General features: G+C 39.5%; 1 long non-coding RNA gene across 2 annotated transcripts; it reads right to left on the reverse strand.

The window, feature by feature from the left end:
* Positions 1 to 7,988: 7,988 nt before the first annotated feature.
* LOC129870473 (uncharacterized) lies at positions 7,989 to 10,027 on the reverse strand. 2 transcript variants are annotated; one of them, XR_008762088.1, is made up of 3 exons: positions 9,808 to 10,014; positions 8,947 to 9,070; positions 7,989 to 8,237 (listed from the first exon to the last, which is right to left on the reverse strand). It is a non-coding gene; the product is annotated as an uncharacterized LOC129870473 (long non-coding RNA). The 2 variants fall into 2 exon arrangements; XR_008762087.1 differs by lacking the exon at positions 8,947 to 9,070 and having other exon boundaries at positions 9,808 to 10,027.
* Positions 10,028 to 12,216: the final 2,189 nt, after the last annotated feature.

The following is a 12,216-nucleotide window of genomic DNA, read 5'->3' on the forward strand; positions in this document are numbered from 1 at the left end:
ATTGACGATTTCTTAAACCTATCTCTGCATCATGAAACGATGCAGGTCCAAATGGACGTCAGTACGTGGAATGTACGAGTATGTAATATGGCAGAATAAAATATACCTCAAGAAAGAATAACATCGGATCAACTATCTCGAATCAGAAAGGTAGGAGAGACTCACATAAGACGTCATAAGTCTAAAGTAAGAATACATTTCTAGACAAAGACCAATCACACATCATACAATCCAATCCAATCCAATCATACACAATACAGTTCAATCAAATCATATATCATCCGATTCAATCCAATTGTATACAATCGGTTCAACCCGGTCATATACGATCCGATCCAATCCAATCATATATCCTTCCATTCAACCCAATCAACATATCATCTAATCCAATCTAGTCTAATCGTACACTATCAAATCACAATTCATCTAATCCAATCCGATCAATGCAATCAACTCACAATCAACTCAAAGGGGCTCAACTCAATAAATATGCAAATTAAGTTATGCAATGTCTTACAATTCAACTCAATCATCTATAATCACAACCAAACCAATCAGATCAAGCACAATCTATTCAATTGGGAGTTTCTCTAACCAACAACCATCACCATATGAGCGAGTGATAGTACAACAAGCCGACGTTGTTGCCGTATCCGTTCATACCTTGCCAGGGTATGAACGCATCAACCAATCATAGATCCAATCCAACCGAGTCCTATAATGTCAGGAAAAACATTTTGGGGAAGCATCCGACTTTAACGGTTCAATCCCCTCCTACGTTTGGCGACGTAGTTATTGGGTTCGAGTATGGGTTCGAATATGGACTTACTCTTACCCAATTCGGTGCTCGATACTCCTCCCAAGAATCAATATGCTCATATCTATCAGGTGAGTAAGATACTCAAAAATACTTATTTAGTTTCATTGGACTCTTTTCAAAACTCAACTCAAATCTGGCCTCATTGGACCTTCTTTCAAATCGACTCATCTCAAATCATCAAACTCTTCCTTTAAAATTTATGCAACCTCAACTCAATCTCAAAATCGACATTTTTAAAGTAAAAATGCTCAACTCATTTATAATCAAAATACTCGTGTTCAAAAATAATTAAAAGACTTCTCAAACTCCACTCATGCTTAAACTCTTTTTAAATCATAGATGAAAATAATCATTTCTTAAACTCAAAAATAGTGTATAAATAGTTTATGCAAAAATGCTCATAAATTATTTATTTAAAACTCCTTCTTAAAAGATCATTTATTTTCAAAATACTCACAAGACTCCAATCAACTCAGATTATGCAAATCTCATATCACATAATCACATTAGACTCTAATCCACTTCATCACATAATATCCTCATCAACATACCTCTTCATCAATCATTCTACACATATTAAACAATCACTATTCACATCATCACTCACACCATCATCAAAACATCATCATTCACATCATTATTACACTATCATAAAAACACCACCATTCACATCACCATCAAATATTATCATCACATCATTGTCAAATATTATCATCATATCATTATCAAACATCTACTCCACAATCTTCATTTTAGTCCTATGTTCAAATTATAGAAACAAAGGGACATTCTTAATTATCCAATTCATTCTTTCCATTCCAATCAATACATATATACACACAACTATCCATCTCAACCTCAAGACAATTATGACAAAAGAAATCTCATCTTGGGTTCATGTGAATGAAACATGAATCCTTACTCTCAACAAAACTCAACTCAAGAATATCGTCAATACCTATAAATCTATATACAAAGGTACATTTGTAGTCGATAATATGAAAAATAACTATTTAGTAACTCAAGTCATTAAAATCATTAATCAACCATTAGTATCTAAAAACATTCCATAGTTTAGGGAAAACTTTCACGAAAACCTTTCTAGAAAGTGCAACTCTTTCACAACTCCTAACCAACACATCTATGGGCATATGGAAGAACTCAATCCATATTTTAGGTTAGCCTTACATACCTTGTTTGAAGACTTTGAAGAGACCTTGATGTTAGACCTTCAATATGAGGCTTGAATCCTTGAAACTCTTGAAGGCACCCTTTGTTGGAGATGGATTTGGAGAAGAAGAAGAAGAAGAAGAGAGGGAAAATTTTAGGGCTTTTTAGAGAGAGGGAGGACTGAAAAATGGTCCCAAAATGTTCAAGGATAGGATATATATAATTAGGGAAAAGTCCAAGTTACCCCTCTTCAAAAATCTGAAAAATTGGGCAAAAACCTTGCTGGCGCTATAGTGGCGCGTCGCGCCACTGCAGCGCCAAGTCAAAATAGGCTTAAAACCTTGCACATCTAATAGTGGCGCGTCGATCCAAGCCCCAAACTACTGAGGCTGTTTTCTGGCGCTATAGTGGCGTGGGGCGCCTATAACATCCCTCAAAATTTTCCTAAGATTTGGGCCTTTTTTACATACGTGTGGGGGCCCATCGTATTTATTTCGAAGTATGTGCTTGAGTTGAGATGAGTCCCTAGTAAATTAAGAGCGTTGGAGGTGATGTGGGGTAATTGAGGGCCTCTAGCACCGAGCTAAGTCCAAAATATCCGCCGTGGCTAAGTTTAGGATGAGTTCATGTAAGGGTCGAATTTTAACGACCCTATCTTTCGAAAGACGTCAATCCGGGTGGCCTACGACCTATCAAATTAAAGGTCGTCGAGTTTTCTTTCCAACGCCACCAAGAACGTAAATTTTGGAGTTCGGAGTCAAAAGATATGACGATCCAACGATGAACTAGCACGACAGGGATTTCATTTTGGCATGGGTTGCAATTGCTGGGGAAATGGCCTTGGCGCTGTAAGGGCGCGACGCGCCACTATCGCGCCAGAAACATGCCTCATTAGTTTGGTCCCTGACGCAACGCGCCACTAAAAGTGTGCAGGGTTTTTCAGGCCAAATTCCCAGAATTTAGGACAATAGGCTTGGCGCTGTAAGGGCGCGACGCGCCACTATCGCGCCAGAAACATGCCTCAGTAGTTTGGTCCCTGGCGCGATGCGCCACTAAAAGTTGTGCAGGTTTTAGGCGTAATTAGCATTGGCGCTATAAGGGCGCGATGCGCCACTATTGCGCCAAGGGCGTTCTTGCCTAATTTTTAGAAATTAGAGAAAGGGCAATTTGGGAAATTTCCCAAATTTATATATACACAATCCTTGTGTATTTTGGGATCATTTTCTTTAGCCCCTCCCTCTCTCTAAAAGCTCTAGTTTCTCTCTCTACTCTTTTTCTCCACTTCTAACCAAAAAGGAGTCCAAGAAGCTTCAAGATTAGAGTCCTCCATTGAAGACCCAACCTCAAGGTTTTCTCCAAGTCTTCACTAAGGTATGTAAGGCTATCCAAAACATGGGTTGAGTCCACCCATGTGCCCTATTCTTGTTTTAAGGTTAGATGTCCATGAAAATGGAGTTTCTTGATATGGTCTAAGTTTAATGAGTTTTGTCCCCTATTTATTTGATTCTATATGCATTTATGTTGTTGAGATAAGAGGTTCCTAAAATGAGCCCTTATATGAGTATGAGATGATGAAGAAATGAGTTGCTAAATATGTTTTATTGGTCTTCTTAATTATGTAGACTTGATAAAGTATACTATTTTCTTAAACATGTTGCTTATTATAAAAATGTCGATTTGAAGTCTTGAGGATGTGATGAGTCACAAGGATTTTCTCAAATGGATGGAGGTAATGATTGATTATATCTAGATGATGTTATATATGCGCATTTAAAACTTCCTTGAAGATATGATTGAGATTGAGCATTGAGATTGAGATTTGATTGTGATAGAGTTGATGAGTTGACAAGGTTGTAATGAGACTTGTTGATATGAGTTGATTGAGTTGATTTAATGGAGTTTTATGAGCATTGAGTCTTGGGAGGAGTATCGAGCACCGAATTGGGCAAGAGTATAGTCCATACTCGAACCCAATACCTGTGTTGTCAAACGTAGGGGGGATTGAATCGTTAAAGTCGGATGCTTCCCCGAGAGCTTTTGTCCTGACATTATAGGACCTGGTTGGATTGGATCCATGAGTGTTCGATTCGTTCATACCCCGGCAAGGTATGAACGGGCGTGGCAACAACATCACTTTGTTGTACCTTCACTGGCTCATAAGTGTTGGTTGTCGGTTAAGAGAAACTCCCAAATAGGTGTTGATAGTGCTCTGAGTCAGATTGAGTTGATTTGTATATGATTGATCCCGTCTAAATCATATCTTTGTTTAGACTTAGGTCATTTGATTGAGTTGTCATTCCTTTCGAGTTGAGTTCCCGAGTTGATTGATTCTTCCTTGATGTTCGTTGTATTCGGCCATTTTACATACTCGTACATTCCATGTACTGACGCCATTTGGCCTGTATCATTTCATGATGCGGAGACAGGTACTAGAGATCATCAATCGGCGCCCCGTTGAAGATTCGATTACACTCCCAGCCAGTTGGTGAGTCCTCCTAGTTCCCGGAGGACATTGGGCCTTCTTGTACAGTTTTGATTGTCTTTTCTTTATTTAGATTGTCGGTAGTCATGGGCTTGTCATTGGCACCTTTTAGACTTGAATAGAGGCTTCATAGATTGGAGTATGGGGAGGTCGAGCAGTCATCTTGAGGAGTCCTATTTTGATTATCTCCTTTGATTTGTAAATGTTTGGCCTTCGACCCTTATGTTATGAAAAGTATTTCTTTAATTGAGTTTTCCGCTAAGAGAATGTGTTTGAATGAATGAGTGACTGTACCAAGTGGTTCGCTCGGAGGTCATAAATGGCCTTCGGGTGCCGGTTACGTCTAGGGTACCCTCCCGGGGCGTGACAAACATGGTATCAGAGCACTGAGTTCAAGTGTCCTAGGGAGTCTATGAAGCCGTGTCTAGTAGAGTCTTTCTTATGGGTGTGTTGTGCACCACACTTATAAGCAGGAGGCTATAGGACATTAGGAATTGTTTCACTTCTTTCATACTCTGAATTCGTGCGATGGAGTTAAACTCCATGAAACTTTCTTTCTAATTCGTGCATTTATACGTTATAGATAATGCCTCCTAAACGTACTGCTAGCCAGAGGAATGTTGATAATGCAGGGATGCCACAGTCAGAGGCACGCCCAGCAAGGGCTAGAGGCCGACCCGCGAGATATGCGGAGGCACCTCAAGTGCCATCTACCCCACCTGCACCCACATCATTGGCTGAATTTCGAGGGGCAATTGCAATGCTCACGCAACTAATGGCGGCTTGAAGTGGTAACCAGAGTTCGCCGACTCTCAGCTCTAGTTCCCAGGAGCTATCTGCTGCCACTAGAATTAGAGACTTTTTGAGGATGAACCCACCGGCATTTATGGGTTCTAAGGTTGATGAAGATCCCCAGAACTTTATTGATGAAATGTGGAAGATTCTGAAAGCTATGCATGCTACGGAAATTGAGGGAGTCGAGTTGGTGTCTTATCAACTCAAAGATGTGGCAAACATTTGGTATAGCCAATGGGAACAGGGTAGGGGTGAAGATGTTGAGCCTGCTAGGTGGGATGAGTTTGAGGGAGCCTTCCTTGACCACTTCTTTCCCCGAGAATTGAGGGAAGCGAAAGTGGAGGAATTTGCAAACCTAAAATAGGAAGGTATGTCGGTTAAGGAGTATGGCCTAAAGTTCATCCAGCTGTCCAGGTATGCTCCATAAATGATTCTTGATGTGAGGTCAAAGATGAGGAAGTTTGTCTCCGGATTAGGGAGGCATGTGAAGAAGGAATGCAAGGCAGCATTGTTGATCTCGGATATGGATCTTTCCAGATTAATGGTGTATGCTCAACAGGTAGAGGAGGAGAAAAGAAAATACAGAGAAGAGCACCTGAGCAAAAAAGCAAGGTCATTTGGGCAGGAGAATAAGCAGAGGCAAAGCAAGGGCAACAGGTCCTTCTTCCAGAAGAGGCCTCCCAACTATGCCTCATCTACCGCCAGTCTACCGATGCCGCAGAACAGGTATGATCGGCAGGGACAAGGTCGCCAGAATTTCAGACCCCAAGGCTCTCAATCCCAGGTCAGTGTGAGTCAAGGTTCGAAGGGAAAGCCACCATGCGGCGAGTGTGGTAGGCTCCACTTGGGAGAATGTAGAGCAGGAAAGGTTGGTTGCTATAAATGCGGCTAAATGGGCCATCTTTTGAGGGAATGTCCAACATGGGGGAACAGGGCCCAGTCCTCTGCCACCGCACCACCAGCTAGAGGTAATCAGAGGGGCACTACTTCAGGTACGAGTGGAGGTACAAACCGCCTATATGCCATGGGTAGTCGCCAAGATCAGGAGAACTCTCCAAATGTCGTGACGGGTATGATTCGAGTCTCTTCCTTTGATTGTTATGTATTGATGGATCCAGGTGCCACCTTATCTTTTGTGACCCCTTATGTGGCTAGTAAATTCAATAAAATTCCTGAGCGTCTTCTTGAGCCTTTTAGTGTGGCCACTCCTGTCGGTGATTCTATCCTAGCTGAGAGAGTCTATAGAGATTGCACCGTGTCAATTCATCACAGGGATACCTTGGCTGACTTAGTTGAGTTAGACATGGTTGATTTCGATGTGATCCTTGGCATGGACTGGCTCTATGTCTGTTATGCCTCTATTGATTGTAGAACACAGATTGTCACATTCAAATTCCCGAATGAGGCTGTCATAGAGTTGAAGGGTAGTCTTATTGCGCCTAAGGGTAAGTTTATTTCATACCTTAGGGCCAAGAAACTAATCTCAAAAGAGTGTGTTTATCACATTGTCCGAGTGAAAGATGATAGCATTGAGTCTCCCTCCCTTGAGTCGGTCCCGATTGTCAACGAGTTTCCGGATGTCTTTCCTGAAGATCTGCCTGGAGTCCCTCCTGATAGGGAGATTGACTTCGGGATTGATGTTCTTCCTGATATCCAGCCTATCTCAATTCCTCCATATAGAATGGCTTCGGCTGAGTTGAAGGAGTTGAAGGAACAGCTAAAAGACTTGTTAGATAAGGTATTCATTAGGCCGAGTGTCTCACCATGGGGTGCTCCGATCCTATTTGTGTGGAAGAAGAATGGGTCCCTTAGAATGTGTATCGACTACAGGTAGTTGAATAAAGTCACTGAAAAGAAAAAATACCCTCTCCCCAGAATAGATGACTTATTCGATCAACTCCAAGGTGCCACTTGTTTCTCAAAGATAGACTTGAGATCCGGCTACCACCAGTTAAAGGTGAGAGAATGCGATGTTCCGAAGACTGCTTTCCAGACTCGTTATGGCCACTTTGAATTTTTAGTCATGTCTTTTGGGTTGACTAATGCTCCCACCGCTTTTATGGATCTCATGAACCGGGTATTCAAACCGTGTCTTGATATGTTTGTGATTGTATTTATAGATGATATTCTGGTTTACTCCAAGAATGAAGAGGAGCACGCCTATCATCTTAGAGTCGTTCTACAAACTTTGAGAGACCAGGTATTGTATGCAAAGTTCTCTAAATGTGAATTTTGGCTTGCATCAGTGGCCTTCTTAGGCCACATTGTATCTAGAGATGGCATTCAGGTTGATACTCAGAAGATTGAGGCAGTAAAGAATTGGCCCAGACCCACGTCCCCAACAGAGATAAGGAGCTTCCTAGGTTTGGCCGGGTACTATTGAAGGTTTGTAGAGGGATTCTCATCCATATCATCACCATTGACTAAGCTGACCCAAAAGAAGGCTAAGTTCCAATGGTCAGATGCTTGTGAGGAGAGTTTCCAGAAATTGAAAACCAAGCTAACCACTGCTGTAGCATCCCCTTTTAGGAGAATACCACTTACGAAACAAAAACTAATTTTTTTCTATTATTTTACCCTAAATTTTTTTTATTGAAATAAGATATATGAGTTTTATTTAAAAAAAAATGATTTCCAATTCAACAATACTGCAGGTCCATAAAATACACAAAACTTCAAATAAGTAATTATCACAAAAATATTATCTTCCTTCGTGCATAATGACAAGTCAAAATATAACCTAGTACATTGCATTACTTGAGTTAAAAGCACACTCTAAAATAACAAAATTAGTCACTTGGTTTAAGTTACAAGCCTTCAAAATTTCGTAAATAAGTGCCACACATGTATCATGTACAAGTCCCCAAAATAATATACAAAAACTAGATGTATATGCATATGTGATCTTCAAAAGAGCTCCCAAAAAGTCTACTCCACATGACCATCTTCATATCCCGCCTTGCATATCACCTACGATAGAAAATAACTATCGCTAAGCATAAAGCTTAGTGGTGTATAATCTTTGGACTTAGAGCCATTAAAAATTCTCAATTTTCTTTTTCATCATAAACGGTTCAATAAGGTAGCATTAAGTCCAAGTGAACAAGTATATCAAGTATCAAATACAAATCTTAGAGAGTTTCAAAATACCAATACTAATATTCACAGGCTTAAGTACCAAGAATGCTTATAATTCAATTCAAAAGAGTAGTCAAATAACCAATTTCACCCCATATGTACGTCATGCCTTCACACTAAGCACAATCAATATCAAGACGGACCGAAGCCCCAAAATCAAGAAGTGTCCATATCAAGAAGGGTCGTCACCCAATATCAAGAAGATCAAAGACCATGTTGAAAGTGGCTTTTCACTCGTACTCAAAAATGGGCGAAAATCCATCGTCAAGACGAAATGTAAATCCAAAGTCAAGATGGGCAAGATCTGAATCGAGAGGCATGCCAATATCGATGACAAGTCACCGTAACAAGAAGGACAATTTCCCAACAAGAATGCAAAATGATCTAGCAATTCGTACAAGTGGGCGATTCAACGAAAGTTTTGCAATACTTGAGATAATAGTCATACCAAAATATAAAACAAGGAGTAAGGAAACAACCCAATAAAATACTTTAAATTTCTGAAAAATAAAATATTTCAAGTTCAAGTTTATACACGAACCTTGGCGTTTTAGCATACAACAAGTTCTACCACCACTCGCGGAGTTCAATTTCTCTATGTCATAGATCAACCAAAATCCACTTCGTCAAACAATTCCTCTTAGCTTGTATAAGAGAATATACACCTTAAATACACAATCAAACATCTACTTAATTTTAAAAGCTCCAACATATCGAAACTAAACATAAAATCACTGAAAATCAACCCAAAATATCAAAACAGAAATTCTGGGCAGCACTACTGTCTTGTATTGCTGCTCAGTTTCGAAGGGGTAAATGGGATAATTAGGCTTTGTGTCCTCAAAGAAAGTTATAGCTATATATCTTAGGGTCATATACAACTTTGAATCACCCCTACATCAATTATGTACAACAAGATATGCTCAAAATACCCACAGCAGTCCATGTAGGACTTTTAGACCAAAATCTGGGCAGCACCTCCCCTGTACTTCATCACCCTTTTTCGAGTCAATAAAAGCAAAACTGGATTTTGGATCCTAAATAAACGTTATAGCCCTATGAAATAGCTTTCCAAAACATCTTGAATCACTCAAAACTAAGTTTTACACAAGGAGTTATACTACAATTACTAACAGCAGTCCCAACCAAAAACGGGTTTGCAACCAAAGTTTATTCCCCCAATTTCGACAACAACAACTTATCAAGAACATCAACAACAATATAAACAATCATTCTACTTCATAACTTAACTAATTCCACCCATTTAATCCAACCAAAACATCCCCTAATCCATAAATTCCAACAAAGCAACAAACAAGTTTATAACACTATTTTCTCCGTTCTAATCCGTTAAATCTCTAAACAAGTTTGATAAAAAGGAAAAACAACAACTAAATCTTACCTTGAAGTATAAGTCAACCACCTTAATACACTCCTTCTTCTCTGATTTTTAGCTCAAAATGAAGACAACGCAACGTGCAACGTTTTTCTCTTCATGAGCTTTTGAAATCGGAACTCGAATTTGGGTCAAAAATGGATTTTAATTCACTCTCTCTCTATCTCTCTATATTTCTATGGTGTTCTGGAAATATTTTGGATGAAAGGAAAGAGATAAGGCTGAACTTATCTCTTACATGGAAATAAATATGGCTGACCCGATTTGGAATCGGGTTGGGCCAAATTTTCTTCCTATCTTGACCCTTCTGCCTTGCAATGTCCATAACTTTTTATTCCGATGTCGTATATAAGCCCATGACCTATGGTTGGAAAGGTATTTCAATTATCTACAACTTTTATTTTATGAGTTTTCCCAAATTTTCAAATTTTGATAGGATTATGTCCTCCTGAAGTCAGATCATCCAAAAAAAAACATAACTTAAAACAAATAAATAAAAAAAAATTCTTAAAAATAAATTGGGGTGTTACAACTCTACCCCCCTTAAGAAATTTCGTCCCGAAATTTACCTGATAGTCTCCTCAAAACAACTGTGAATGTTGGAGTCGCATATCCTCTTCTCTCTCCCAGGTAGCTTCCTTGCCAGAATGATTTCTCCAAAGGACCTTTACTAAAGGGATTTTCTTATTTCTAAGCTTTTTTGTATCATGCTCCAAGATTTTGATAGGTTCCTCTTCGTATGTCAAGTCAGGATTGACCTCAATGGATTCAACAGGAAGAACATGAGATGGATCTGAGCGATATCTTCTAAGCATAGAAACATGGAAGATATTGTGGATCCTATCTAACTCCGGTGGAAGTGCTAGTTTATATGCAACTGGACCAACTCTCTCAAGTACTTCATATGGTCCAACAAATCGAGGACTAAGTTTCCCTTTTTGGCCAAATCTCATAATTCTCTTCCATGGAGAAACCTTTAAAAATACCTTGTCTCCTGCTTGATATTCAATTTCACGCCTCTTAAGATCAGCATAAGACTTTTGTCTATCTGAAGCAATTTTTAGACGATCCTTGATTATTTTTACCTTATCCTCAGTTTGTTGCACAATCTCAGGACCAACCAGTTTTCGTTCACCAACTTCACTCCAGCAAAGAGGAGTTCTACACTTTCTCCCATATAAGGCTTCATAGGGTGGCATGCCAATGCTTGATTGGTAGCTATTGTTATAAGCAAATTCTACCAAGGCTAGGTGTCTGTCCCAACTACCTTCAAATTCCATAATGCAAGCTCGAAGCATATCTTCCAAGATTTGAATCACCCTCTCGGATTGGCCATCTGTCTGAGGATGGAAAGATGTACTAAAGTTCAACCTAGTGCCCAAAGCTTCTTGCAAGCTAGTCCAGAATCTAGATGTAAACCTCGGGTCTCGGTCAGATACAATAGAAACAGGAACTCCATGTAGCCTCATAATTTCATTAACGTACAATTCTGCTAAACGTTCAAGTGGGTAGTCCATTCTGATGGCCAAGAAATGAGCACTTTTAGTGAGCCTATCAACTATAACCCAAATTGCATCATGATTTCTTTGGGTACGTGGAAGCCCAGAAACAAAGTCCATGGTTATTCTTTCCCATTTCCACTCAGGTATTGATAGGGGTTGTAATAATCCTGCTGGGACTTGATGCTCGGCCTTTATCTGTTGACAAGTTAAGCATTTGGAAATATATTCCGCAATGTCCTTCTTCATACCATTCCACCAGTAGTGTTCTTTGATGGTTTGGTACATTTTGGTACCTCCAGGATGCATTGCATATGGTGACGTATGTGCTTCATTCAAAATCTCTTTCCTCAAGTTGTCATCCTTTGGAACACATAACCTATTATGATAAAATAGAGCACCATTCTCCCCTAAAGTAAAATCAAGCTTTCCTCCAGTTTGAACTTCTTTGATCAATTTTACAAGCTTCTCATCTAACTGTTATGCTTCTTTCACCTGTTCAAGTAGAATTGGCTTGACTTGCAATCTAGCAACAATAGAGCCATCAGAATTAAATGCAAGACAAGCATTCATGGCTCGTAAGTCAAGAAATGAAGTTAGAGGATTAATAGATAAACTAGCAAAGGCTTTACGACTTAGAGCATCTGCAACTACATTGGCTTTACCAGGATGATAGTCAATGGTACAGTCGTAATCTTTAATGAGTTCAAGCCATCTACGTTGCCTCAAATTCAACTCTTTCTGTGTACCCAAGTACTTCAAACTCTTATGATCAGTAAATATGTGACACTTTTCGCCATATAAGTAATGCCTCCAAATTTTCAAGGCAAACACTATGGCAGCGAGCTCAAGGTCATGAGTAGGATAGTTCAATTCATGTGGTTTCAATTTTCGGGAAGCATATGCAACCACTTTC

The sequence above is a fragment of the Solanum dulcamara genome, chromosome 10 (assembly GCF_947179165.1).
Source record: "Solanum dulcamara chromosome 10, daSolDulc1.2, whole genome shotgun sequence".
Taxonomy (NCBI): Eukaryota; Viridiplantae; Streptophyta; class Magnoliopsida; order Solanales; family Solanaceae; genus Solanum; species Solanum dulcamara.